General features: G+C 43.3%; 1 protein-coding gene across 1 annotated transcript in view; it reads left to right on the top strand.

The window, feature by feature from the left end:
- Positions 1–220: 220 nt before the first annotated feature.
- The window catches only part of LOC149793650 (uncharacterized), an 87526-nt gene continuing 75832 nt past the window's right edge, over positions 221–11914 (top strand). The window contains exon 1 of the mRNA XM_089967627.1: positions 221–715. The gene's annotated coding sequence lies outside the window, so the exon portion shown is untranslated. The remainder of the gene's footprint in view (positions 716–11914) is intronic.

Genomic DNA, 11914 nt, shown 5'->3' with positions numbered 1-11914 from the left:
ATAACGCGGAGCATCGATATTTACCAGAGCTAACTTTCCGGTATATGCTTGACTGACGGCCGTGCATGATGTAACCTTGTACTCCTCGCAACTCTCGTCTACGAGATCACCTCTAATGAAGGTCATATACGAGCCATATTCCTTAGCAAACATGATCTCGCGCTCATAAGCTGCTTCGGTAACTTGTAATTGTTAAATTATATGAGCGGCTGCTGCAATTGGCCCTGGCGCATATGTTGTTTTCATTATGATCACAATTAATTATTTTTATTTTTTTTAAAATACATTTTTTCACTTGTGCTGTTTCTTTTGTGATCGAACCTGAACTTCCTACAGCAGAAACAGTTCTCATGTTAAATTGGAGTTGCTTTTGAAACTAACAAGAAATAAACACATTGAGATAGCATGTAAAATGTTGCTGCTCTGATTAAGTCAGTTTGTTTCCAGTTAGTGCTCAATAAACAGAAACAGGAAGTATTAACATATCTTGACTCGGCATTCATCTATACATGCTCAGTGTTAGTTGTTGTTGATAGCTGAGGGCAAATCTTGTATTCTCTCCAACTTACTACGCGAAGTGCATATTGTGATGGACATGTTATTCCTATGAAAGAAATTTGCTACTACGTTCATTCTTACAAAAATATGTATCTTTCTATATCCCATTTCTGTTGAGGATATTCAAAGGAATTGAGTTCGTTCATTCACGGGCGAGGTGAGTTATGTTATTCTCTATGACATTATGATTTTATAGTATTCTTTTCTATATTCATAGTTTGATGGATCATTTGATCAAAAGTCGATATGTTTTACATTTTATTTGGGTTTTGTATTGCTTTTATTTTTTTAAACTAATATTTAACAAGTAAAATGTACACGTCATCCTGAAAGGCTAATTCCATGATTAACAATTAGGACAGGTCAACTGCAGAACATTAAGTTGTAAATGCATTTTGTAATTTACAATTTTGAAATATCCTTTTTCAATATTCTATTTTAGACCATATAAAACCTAGATGGCTGGTGGGCTGTGTGTACACTTAAAATGCTGACGGTCACTTGAAAAAGATGTATGAACCTTGTCGACAAATATAAACTTCGAAGATGAAATTGACAATGAAAGTCAGTGGCCTTGAAAAATTTCTGAGTTTGAGAATGATAGTAATATTAAATGCAACATTTTGTAGCTATAATTTTATTTTCATAAATAATTTATAAAAAATACATAGCTATTATAAGAACTGTATACAGATGATATCTATTTTTCGCAAGAGAAAATCCTGTGCAAAAATGTTATACACCTTTGCCGTGTGAATACTGTGGGGCGTCATTACCTTTCAGTTACTGGCTACGTTATTTACAGGGGCATCTGTGACAAGTGGACACATAAAGCGAGTTTTGTTTTCAACAATATTTATTTTTCTCTTTATACCAATGAACCTTTCATAAAAAATTACATTTAATGTTAAAATTACTTACATAGTTCTATGATAACATTCAGATCGAATAAGGGCATGACACTTTTCAGTTTCTTTCGATATATTTTATCTTCTCCGGGCAACCTTCCATCAATAATTTTCATGATGATGACTTTAAACCAATCTGGTGCGAAGTCTAAAAATACCTAGGTCTTGTTCACCTGCAAGTTTCCTTGTGGACAAAATTTACTGGAGTTTTGACCAAGGTTTAACATTTTGGAACTATCCCATTTAAACGTGTCATCTGGTGGGGGCAGCCATATTATACTAACTTGTATAGTTCTCTCCTAAGCGACACATTGTCAAAACTCTATCAGCATTGCAACGAAACTTTGTAGCATTATAACATAGAACACCAATCGATCCATGCCCACTTTTTAAATTCACAATTCTTGTTAGTAGTAAGGTGGGCCACTATACGTACAATGGAAATTAGCATTACGGAGACCCCTGGGCCACTATACGTACAATGGAAATTTAACATGGCGAAAAATCGTGGGTCAATATACGTACAAGGGGATTTAACATGGCGAAAAATCGTGGGTTAATATACGTACAAGGGGAATTAACATGGGAAAAAAAATTGTGGGTCGATATACGTACAAGGGGAATTTAACATGGGGGAATAGAGTTTGGGGATTGTTTAGGGACAAAGGGGAATTGAAAATGGGATTTTTTTAAAAAATTTTTTTTAAAAAAAGGGGTAGGCAATGGAAAGGCTATCTCTTTTCGAGAAATATGGCTGGCCCTGAAAAGGGCCTTTGGGTTTATGTTAATGTATTCATTAACATAAATGGTACCGCATTGGTCTTCTTCTTGTCCTTAGGCTACGTCTCACTGTTGGTCCGTAAATCAGCACTCTTTTCAGGCATCCTTGTCTTTCAACGTAGATCCTACGTATCCACAGGCTGGTGTTTGTCCTGTGGACAACGGTCCACTTGGATCGGACATACATGAGCATGTCCGTCCGGAACATCATGGAAGACACAAGCGTAGAAGATTGCACATCGGTCCACATCTTGAAGCGACGAGAACAAGTGAATCAATGCAGTGAACTGCGCTTATTTATAGGTACAGGAAGGATTGAAACGGATTGAATTCATTCACCAATCCGAACACGCGTTACAAAATTCAGTCAGCTCGCATCCAATCCGAAGAGAGCAGTCTGTGACGTCACGTGGTCTATATAGATTCGTTAGCGCTTGTGTGCAGTCAATCTATGCGACAGTGATTCAACATGACGGAAACTCAGAAAACGATCCATTGGGGTGCACCAGCAGGGGAGACTGCCCAAGGGAACCCGGAATTACTTTCAGAAGAGGTGAACTGGGATTTTGTGGATTTTCTTACCTCGCAAGAATTTGTTCCGGAACCTTCGTTACCTTCTTCATTACCGCAAGTGGAGAATTTTAGACAGAGACAGAAAGAAGAATTGGAGAAATTTATGCAACGACAAAAGGAAGCGGAACAAGCTTTTCTCCTACAGCAACAGCAACAGCAACAAGAAGAGGTAAGAAAAAAACAACAGCAACAACAGCAAGAAGAAGTAGCAGCAAAGAAACAAGAGGGTGAAAATCAAACGGCTACGGTACTGTTGGACATTTTAGCGGAGTTAAGAAGTCTGAAACAAATGTATCAGACTTCTTTATCACGACCGAAGAGAATACGACCTTCCCGAGCTAAACACGCCAACCCTGTGACCAAGCCTGTCGTACCACCCTTAGTGATTTCAACCCAATCATCAGAAGTAGGCCTTGGCCGTGGCAAAGGCTTAAGGCAGTTAAAGTTGATTGGTTAAACTCACCCTTACACCAAAATAAAAAGGCCCTTTTCAGGGCCACCCACATTTCTCGAAAAGAAATACAATTTCAATTTGCCAATAACTCAAAAATAAACCCCACCCATTTTACCCTTATAGTACGTGTCTGTGTATGAGTGCGTGAGTGTAGCTTCTTATTTTAAAATCAAAACTCAAAGACACTTACCTTATATCATTCATGTATTCTTTTATCCATTTTTTTACAATCCAATTCACAATTCACCACAGAACACTTTAATTAAAAGTTCATTGACTTCTTCTTTCTCCTTGTTTAGTCTCTCTGTTTTTTGAATTTCTTCACCGTTTTTTCCTCATTTTCCTCCCTTCTTCTTTTCTTCTCCTGTTTCTTTGCTTCTTTTAAATAGAATTGTCTTCTTTCTTCCTCTTCTTCCTCTGAAGAATCCCTCTCTTCTTCTGAAGAATCCTTCTTTTCTTCTGACTCCTCTTGTTTCTTTTTTGGGCAATCTGGAGACCAATGTCCTTTTTCTTTACAATAATAACAGGTATCTTGACTTTTGTCTTTTTTAGTCCCTGTTTTTGTTCTTTTTTGACGGTCTGGACACTCTGAAGACCAATGCCCTTTCTTCTGACAGATATAGCAAGTATCTTGACTTTTATCTCGAAAGGAAGGAGAGTAGTCCGTCGGCTGGTCTGAAGAGAATTTTCTAATGACCCCTCGCAAAGCTCTGACGAAACGTTCCATCTGGGTAATCTCTTCCATCGTTGTGCTCGGCTTGAGAGCGAAATGAATAGTGAAAGGACAAGACACACACCCTTTTTATATACGCTGGTTTGCCAAGACTATAAATTAGTCTGTGGTGTTTAAACTTGAGTCATTTGACGTTTTGCACTCAAGATGAAACGATCCCATTCATTCGAGAAGAAAGAAGAAGAAGAAAGTAAGAGGCAGAAACGTGATCTATCGCCTCGTACCAGGGCTGAAATCTTGGCACAAATTCATGCCAGTGATTTTGAAGAGGACATGAGTGAACCAGAATTTGAAACCTCTAAACCAAGTTCGTCACCCTTAGTCAACCCTGAAAAATACTATTCCATTCGAGAGACGGAAAAGCGCTCCTCTAGAAAATTTAGAACCACGGCTTACACCTACACGGTGAAGTTTAAAGATTTCAAGGCCGACGTACCCTTGGAGAAAGCAGAAGGGTTCATCACCGAGATGTGGGATTCTTTGCTCACCGCACTCAAGCGACAATGTCAACCCAAAGAAGACGATCGCTTGACACTATCCATAGATCACGACAGTTTGAAATCCCCTGTTTGGATCGAGTTTAGCAGACCTGCAGAACTAACCCCTTCCAAAGTCATGGACAAGATTCAACACGTACAACAATCTAATGACCAGTTTGACATCACCGATGGTAAAGCCACAGTGAAAATGGCCCACGTTTCTCTTCCTCAAGGGACAGGACGCAAAAAGATGTTATTGATGAACGAGCTTCGCAGCATTAAGCGTAGTCTTGTCCAAATTCACAATCCTCATGACCAGATGTGTTTAGCCCGTGCCATCGTGGTGGGACGAACCTATGCCAACAAGAACGACACGACAGAATGGAAAAGAACCTGGAACACTATTCAACGATCCGATCGAGCCAAACAACGAAACGAAGCAGAACTCCTGTTGCAACAAGCTGGCCTGTCCAAAGACACACCCTGTGGCATTCCTGAGATGCAAAAATTGCAAGATGCCCTTGCTCCACGCTACACCTTGAAAGTGCACCCTCAAGAAATGCGCGGGTCTCTGTTGTTTCGAGGCCAAGACTTTAAGGACGGAAAATACATTCATGTTTATCATCACGATGACCATTTCGATACCATTACCAGTATCACCGGATTCCTGGGATACAGATATTACTGTGAGAAATGTGACTATGGTTATAATAATCGAGAGCAACACAAGCATTGTCGATGGAAATGCCCAGGATGTTTGGCCTCTCCACCCTGTCTGAGCGAAGAACCAGTGCCTTGTTCGACTTGTCTGCGCACGTTTGTCAGCCCTACCTGTTACCAACAACATTTGAAAACACAAGGTTCACAGAAGAAATGTGCTTGTCAACTCCTGAGATTGTGCCCTACGTGTAGACAAGGCATACGTACCAACAATGCCAAGGCACACGTATGTCGAGGAAAGAAAAAATGTCACATTTGTCACCACATCGTGGACTTGGAACACGAATGTTACGTGCAAAAATACCAACCCCCACCAGAGAAAGAGGACGGTCACAAGAAGAAAGGCAATTTCATCTTTTTCGATTTCGAATGCATGCAAGAGACCGGCATTCACATTCCTAATTTCTGCGTGGCTCATCGAGCGTGCGAGAAGTGCATTCAAGAACCTATCTTCAGTCATTGCCCTCACTGCAGCAAGATTCCTGGAGGACGTGAAAAAATCTTTCGGGGACCAAACACGTTAGCCGATTTTGCCCAATGGGTCTTAGACCCCGTCGACAGGACGTGGAGCCAAGAGGACATCGAACGTTACGGAGATTGTCATCGTCATGCCACGGTGATGGCTCACAATTTCTCCGGATACGATGGACAGTTTCTTTTGAGGTACTATGCGGAACAAGGCACCGAACGTCCTAAAGTGACTTTGAACGGAGCCAAAATCATTTTCATGCAAGTGGGACAAGTACAGTTTAAAGATTCGATGAGTTACTTGGCCATGCCTTTGAGTCGAATGCCTAAAACGTTTGGAATGACAGAAATGGCTAAAGGGTACTTTCCACACTTTTTCAATACGGAAGCCAATCAACATAGCTGTTCTACCCCATTTGCCTGAGGCTCACTATTACGACCCGGACAACATGCGTACCGAACAACGAGAAGCTTTCTACGCTTGGTACCAAGCTCACGCCTCGGACCCTTTCGACTTTCAGGAAGAAATGCTAAAGTATTGTCGTTCCGACGTGGACATTTTACGACGTTGCTGTGGAAAATTTCGAGAACTGTTCATGGAACACGGAGGGGTCGATCCTTTGAAAGAAGCTTGCACCATTGCCAAAGCGTGTTCCTTAGTGTACCGCCAACGATTCATGCCTGAAAACACCGTGGCTGTCATCAGTCCTCAAACGACCCACTATGTCAAGCGTGAATACTCGGTCAAAGCCCTACGTTGGTTACATTACTTGTGCGACAAGGAAGACAAATTGATTCAGCATGCCCGCAACGGAGGAGGCGAAAAGACCATCGGAACGTATTCGGTCGATGGAGGGGACTTAGAAAACCCCAAGATCGTGTACGAGTTTAACGGTTGCTTATTTCACGGATGTCCCGTCTGCTACCCTGACCGTGACAGTAAAAATCAGTTTTTACAACGGACCATGGAAGACCTGTACCAGGACACTTGTCAGCGACGCCTAAAGCTAGAACAGCAAGGATACCAAGTGGTGGAAATGTGGGAACACGAGTACGATCACCGTTTGAAAACCGATCCCGAGTTTAAACGCCTCGTGGAAAGTTACCAGTTCATGGACCCGCTGAACCCGAGGGATAGTTTGTACGGAGGAAGGACCAATGCCACCTGTTTGCTGTACCAAGCCGACGAAGAGAAAGGAGAAGAAATCAAATACTTGGACGTGTGTTCGCTGTATCCCTACGTGTGCAAATATTGTCGCTTTCCTGTAGGGCACCCGCAATTGTTCACGGAACACATCGACCTGAAAAACATTCGACAATACGAAGGCTTGATCAAGTGTAAAGTTTTGCCTCCCACGAACCTCTACCATCCCGTCTTACCTCACCATTGTCAATACAAACTGATGTTTCCTTTGTGCCGTACTTGTGCCGAAACGTGCAACCAGGACCAACCTTGCCATCACAGCCAGGAAGAACGTGCCTTGACGGGAACCTGGGTCAGCGTGGAATTGTTCAAAGCTCTGGACATGGGATACAAACTGTTAGAAGTGTACGAAATTTGCCACTTTCCCAAGACACAACAGTACAACAAGGGTGACCCTACTCAGAAAGGCATTTTCGCCGACTACGTGGATGCCTTTTTGAAACTGAAACAAGAAGCCAGCGGCTATCCTTCCTGGTGTCACACTCCCGAAGACCAAATACAATTCAAAGAGAAATACTACGCACAAGAAGGCATCTCTTTAGACCACATCGAAAAAAACGAAGGCAGGCGATCGTTTGCCAAAGTGATGTTAAATTGCTTGTGGGGTAAAATGGCACAACGACCGTGTTTACCCAAGACGGAATATTTGACAGAACCTTCCCGCTACTTCCAGATGATTCACGACAAAACCAAATACATGAAACACGTGGACGTCGTTCGAGAGGATTTGATCTTGATCAATTACGAAGAAGATCTGGACTTTGTACAAGACGACCCTTTTGGAAATGTCATCATTGCGGCTTACGTGACAGCTCATGCTCGCTTAAAATTGTACGAAGCTTTAGAACTGTTAGAAGAACGCGTCCTGTACTTTGACACGGACAGTTGCATTTACATCCATCACCCGATTCAACAGCACCCTGACATCGAAGGAGACCGTTTAGGAGCCTGGACAGACGAGCATCCCGACGACAAGATTCTAAGTTTCGTCAGTGGTGGTCCCAACAATTACGGCTACGAATACCGGGACAAACAAGGAGAAGTGCACACGACGTGCAAAGTGAAAGGACTGACTCTGAATCATCGTACCAGTCGAGTGGTCAACTTTGGGGTATTGAAAGAAGCCTTGCAATCGGGAGAGGATGGAAACTTTAAAGTGACCACCTATCAACCGAACAAGATTGTACGTTTACCCACTCACCACATCGTCAGTCGACCCTTGGAAAAAGTCTATCAAATTGTATACCAGAAGCGAGTGCGACTTCCCAAGCACTTCACCTTACCGTACGGTCACGTCGGTATTGGTCTGTATATAAAAAGGAACCCTAGGCAAGATCGATAGTTCATTGTTCATTGAAGTAACTTACCATGTCGTTGACGAAGAAGAAACCAGATTGGTTAGGAGTCAAATGTTGGACATCAGCGAGACCAGGGTTTTGAGGCTTGGACACAAGAGGTGGCCCAGTATGCACGAGAGTTATTCAAGGAAAAAAGTTACTTTTCAAACTGTGTTAGTGACGGTGCCAGAAGAACCCGTCACCCAGGACAGGACTGTCGCGGACAGGCCTGAAAGACCCTTTCGGGAGGACACTTGTGTGACCTTACCCCTACTATAGAACTGGTTAGAACTTTACCCAAAACATGTTGTACAGACACTTGTGTTTATTCCACGTTCATGGTTATCATGTGCCTTTTATTCTTGTACTTAAGTCTTTGGCTTTTATGTATTTTTTGTCTTTCGTATTCATGTTTGAAAAAAAACATTCAATAAACGTGTTCTGAAAAAGTATATAAACTCTTGTCTTGTTTGTTTTTCGTGTCACAAGTGACATTTCTCACACCATGGCTACCTCTGCTGTCTCTGCTCCCTCTTCCTCTACTGTCAAAGTCATCGACGAACACTTAGATCGTGCCAGTTGGGAGGCTTTGTATCTTCGCCATCCCTTTAACATGTTCATTGCTGGACCTAGCGGTTCAGGCAAAACCGAATTCGTCAAACGTTTGATCGAACATAAACATCATTTGATCGATCGACCCCCTCAACGAATCGTGTGGCGTTACAAAGAGTGGCAATCGGCGTACAGCCTCTTGCGAGAAAGTCAAGGCGATTCCATCGTGTTTGTGGAAGGCATTCCTAAAGAAGACGATGGCATCGTCTCTGACTCCCGTCTAACCCATTTGGTCATTTTCGACGACATGTTAGGAGAAGACGAAGAAGAAATTAAACTGTGGTTCACGCGCAAAGGGCATCACCGTAATGCCAGTGTCGTTTACATCACCCAAAATTTGTTTCAACAAAGTAAAGCCCATCGCACCATCAGTCTCAATGCGCATTACGTGGTCTTGTTTAAAAGCCCTCGAGATAAATCGCAAGTGCAAGTCTTAGCCAAACAGTTAGGAACGCCTTGGTTGACTCAGGCGTACGACGATGCCACTCAAACTCCACACGCCTATTTACTCGTCGATTTGAAACCTACGACTCCCGAGGATTTGCGATTTCGTACCCACTTGTTTCACCACTGGTGCCAAGACGGAGGGCCTGTCCTGTACACGTCTCCGTCCTCGACTTCATTTCACTCCCCATAAAAAATCTATAAAAACCTCAGACACTTTTTCGTCTGTCTCACTCTCAGTGCGAACATGACGTCCCTTCAGTCGCATCTTCCCGTCAAATTGATTCGTGCCTTGTATGGCATCAGTCGAGAAAAAGATCCACAAACACGAGCTCGTGTCTTAGAAGCTAGTCTCAAAGAAGTCTTACGATGGTTCACGGTGACAGCACGTCAATTACTCCAATGAATCATTCAGATTCCTCATCAAACCAAACGCTTTTTCGATCGAAACAAAGTCGCTTTGGTCCAACTGGCCGATCCCCGCATCGACACTCAAACCAAAAAACAAATCATTTTGAAACCTGGAGGGAGCGGTACTCTAGGAGGGGTCATCATTCGCTCACTCTTAAGATGGGATCCTAATGCCCCCAAAGTTATCCCCAAGACAAAAGTCCAACGAAGCCCCAAGAAGAAAAAGACCAGGTCCCCAAGGAGAACTTCTCCAGTGGCAGGACCCTCCTCTGACCAGACACCACCACCACTCCGGAAAAAGAAAAGAAGCCCCCAGAAAAAGAAAAGTCCACAGAAAACTAGTCGCAAGAGAGGCACTTCGGCCAGGACGCAACCTTACACTCGCAAACCACGACCTGCCACCGCGGTGACTGCGTCTCCGGCAGCTTCACGTTTGTCCACTTCTCCGTTAATGACACCCAGAACTGAAGAGTACTTGGAGACGTTGATCACACCAAGAACTTCTCCGTTGATGACCCCCAAAAGAACTTCCCCAGTGGCAGGACCTTCCAATTTAGTGGCAGTGGCTGCTGCTCACAAAGTACCTTCTCCCAAAATCAAAGTTCAAGAAAGATCGGGCATGTTACAAAGTTTGCTGGATTTGTCCAGTCCGTTACGTACCCCTGCACGACGTGTCATGCCTGTCCTCAAACTAATACGACGTCAAGACAATCAGTGGCGACGCGTTCCAGTATAAAAAAGGCCTGTGACCAAGTCGGGTATCAGTGTTTTTTTGGTGCTCCTGAAGACTCAAAGATGTCACCCTCCAGAAAACCCCAAGGAAAGAAAAGGAAAGGACTGCCACCACGTTTAGCCAAACATGGGGACATGTTATCTGTCCTGTCCAAAGCTTCTCCACCCCTACGAAAAAAACTCATTCAAACAGCCTCCAAAGAGGTCATCGATACCGTGTGCGAATGTTGTTTGAACGTTTTGAAAGGCACGATCCCTTTGTCCAAACACCAGAAACAATGCTTAGGCAAACATCGTCACGTTCTTCGCCAAATGGTTCAAAAGAAAATTCCCATTCGTCAAAAAAAAGAAGATGTTAGTGCAACGTGGAGGTATTTTACCTCTCTTGTTAGGCCCCATACTGAAAGGAGTCTTGGGAACCATGTTGGGAGGACTGGTGGGAGCAAGATAAAAAGGCCTCGAAAGTTCCAAGATCTCAGAATCGACCCCTGACAACCCCATGGAAGGACGAAAACTAGCTTTAGTACCTTACAAACGATGGATGGAATACCATCGGTGGCAAGAACAACACACCCCGCATTTACCTCCCAATCCCCATTTGAGCGAGATGTCCCAGTTACAACACGAATTGCAGTCCTTGATGGATCGCCAAGATTTGTCCGAAACAGAAAAATCGCAAAAGTACGGTCAACTCTTGCAACGACTGCAACTCTTTCACCAGAAAGCTTTAGACGAAACAGCTCTACCCACTCTGAAAGATTTTAAGACCTTGATGAAAAGTCCAGCACCATCACCATCACCAGTACCAGTACCAGTACCAGTACCACCCGTACCCGTGACCAAGACAGAAAAAGGAGAAGAAGAGGAAGGGTTTCAAACTCCACCAGAAAAAGTACGCAAGTTAACAACACCACCTACCTCCAGAATTGGATGGATTAAAAAGATGATGGCCACCCCTTCTTCCTCACAAGAGAAAAAGAAAGTGAAGACAGAAGTGAAGACAGAAGTGAAACAAGAACAGATATCCCCCGCTCAGACATCCTTCTCCTCTTCGACACCTATTGCTGGCCGCACACGCAAAGCATTGCAATCCAAGAAAATACCCCAAGAGAAAAAGAGTAGCATCCTTCAAGAGTGGGTGTCTTATTAACACACCAACCAACACAAAAACAAAAATGGAAAAAGTCTTAGCCAGCATTTACTACGATCCCTCCCATCCTGCAGGTTACGCAGGAGTTCAAAAATTGTATCGTGCTGCCAAAACGCGACTGAAAAGTCTCCGTTTACCTCAAGTGCAACGATGGTTACAAGAACAAGCTACCTACACTTTACACAAACCCATTCGACGCAAGTTTGCCAGAAGTCGCACCCGAGTGGAAGGCATCGATCATCAATGGCAAGCCGATTTAGCCGATGTCTCTCATTTGGCCAGCTACAATCGTGGCTACAAATATTTGTTTTGTGTCATCGACGTCTTTTCCAAATTTGCCTGGGTCGTGCC

The sequence above is a fragment of the Sinohyriopsis cumingii genome, chromosome 8 (genome assembly GCF_028554795.1).
Source record: "Sinohyriopsis cumingii isolate HCF-2022 chromosome 8, ASM2855479v2, whole genome shotgun sequence".
Lineage (NCBI taxonomy): Eukaryota > Metazoa > Mollusca > Bivalvia > Unionida > Unionidae > Sinohyriopsis > Sinohyriopsis cumingii.
This window is presented reverse-complemented; position numbering and strand designations above follow the sequence as displayed.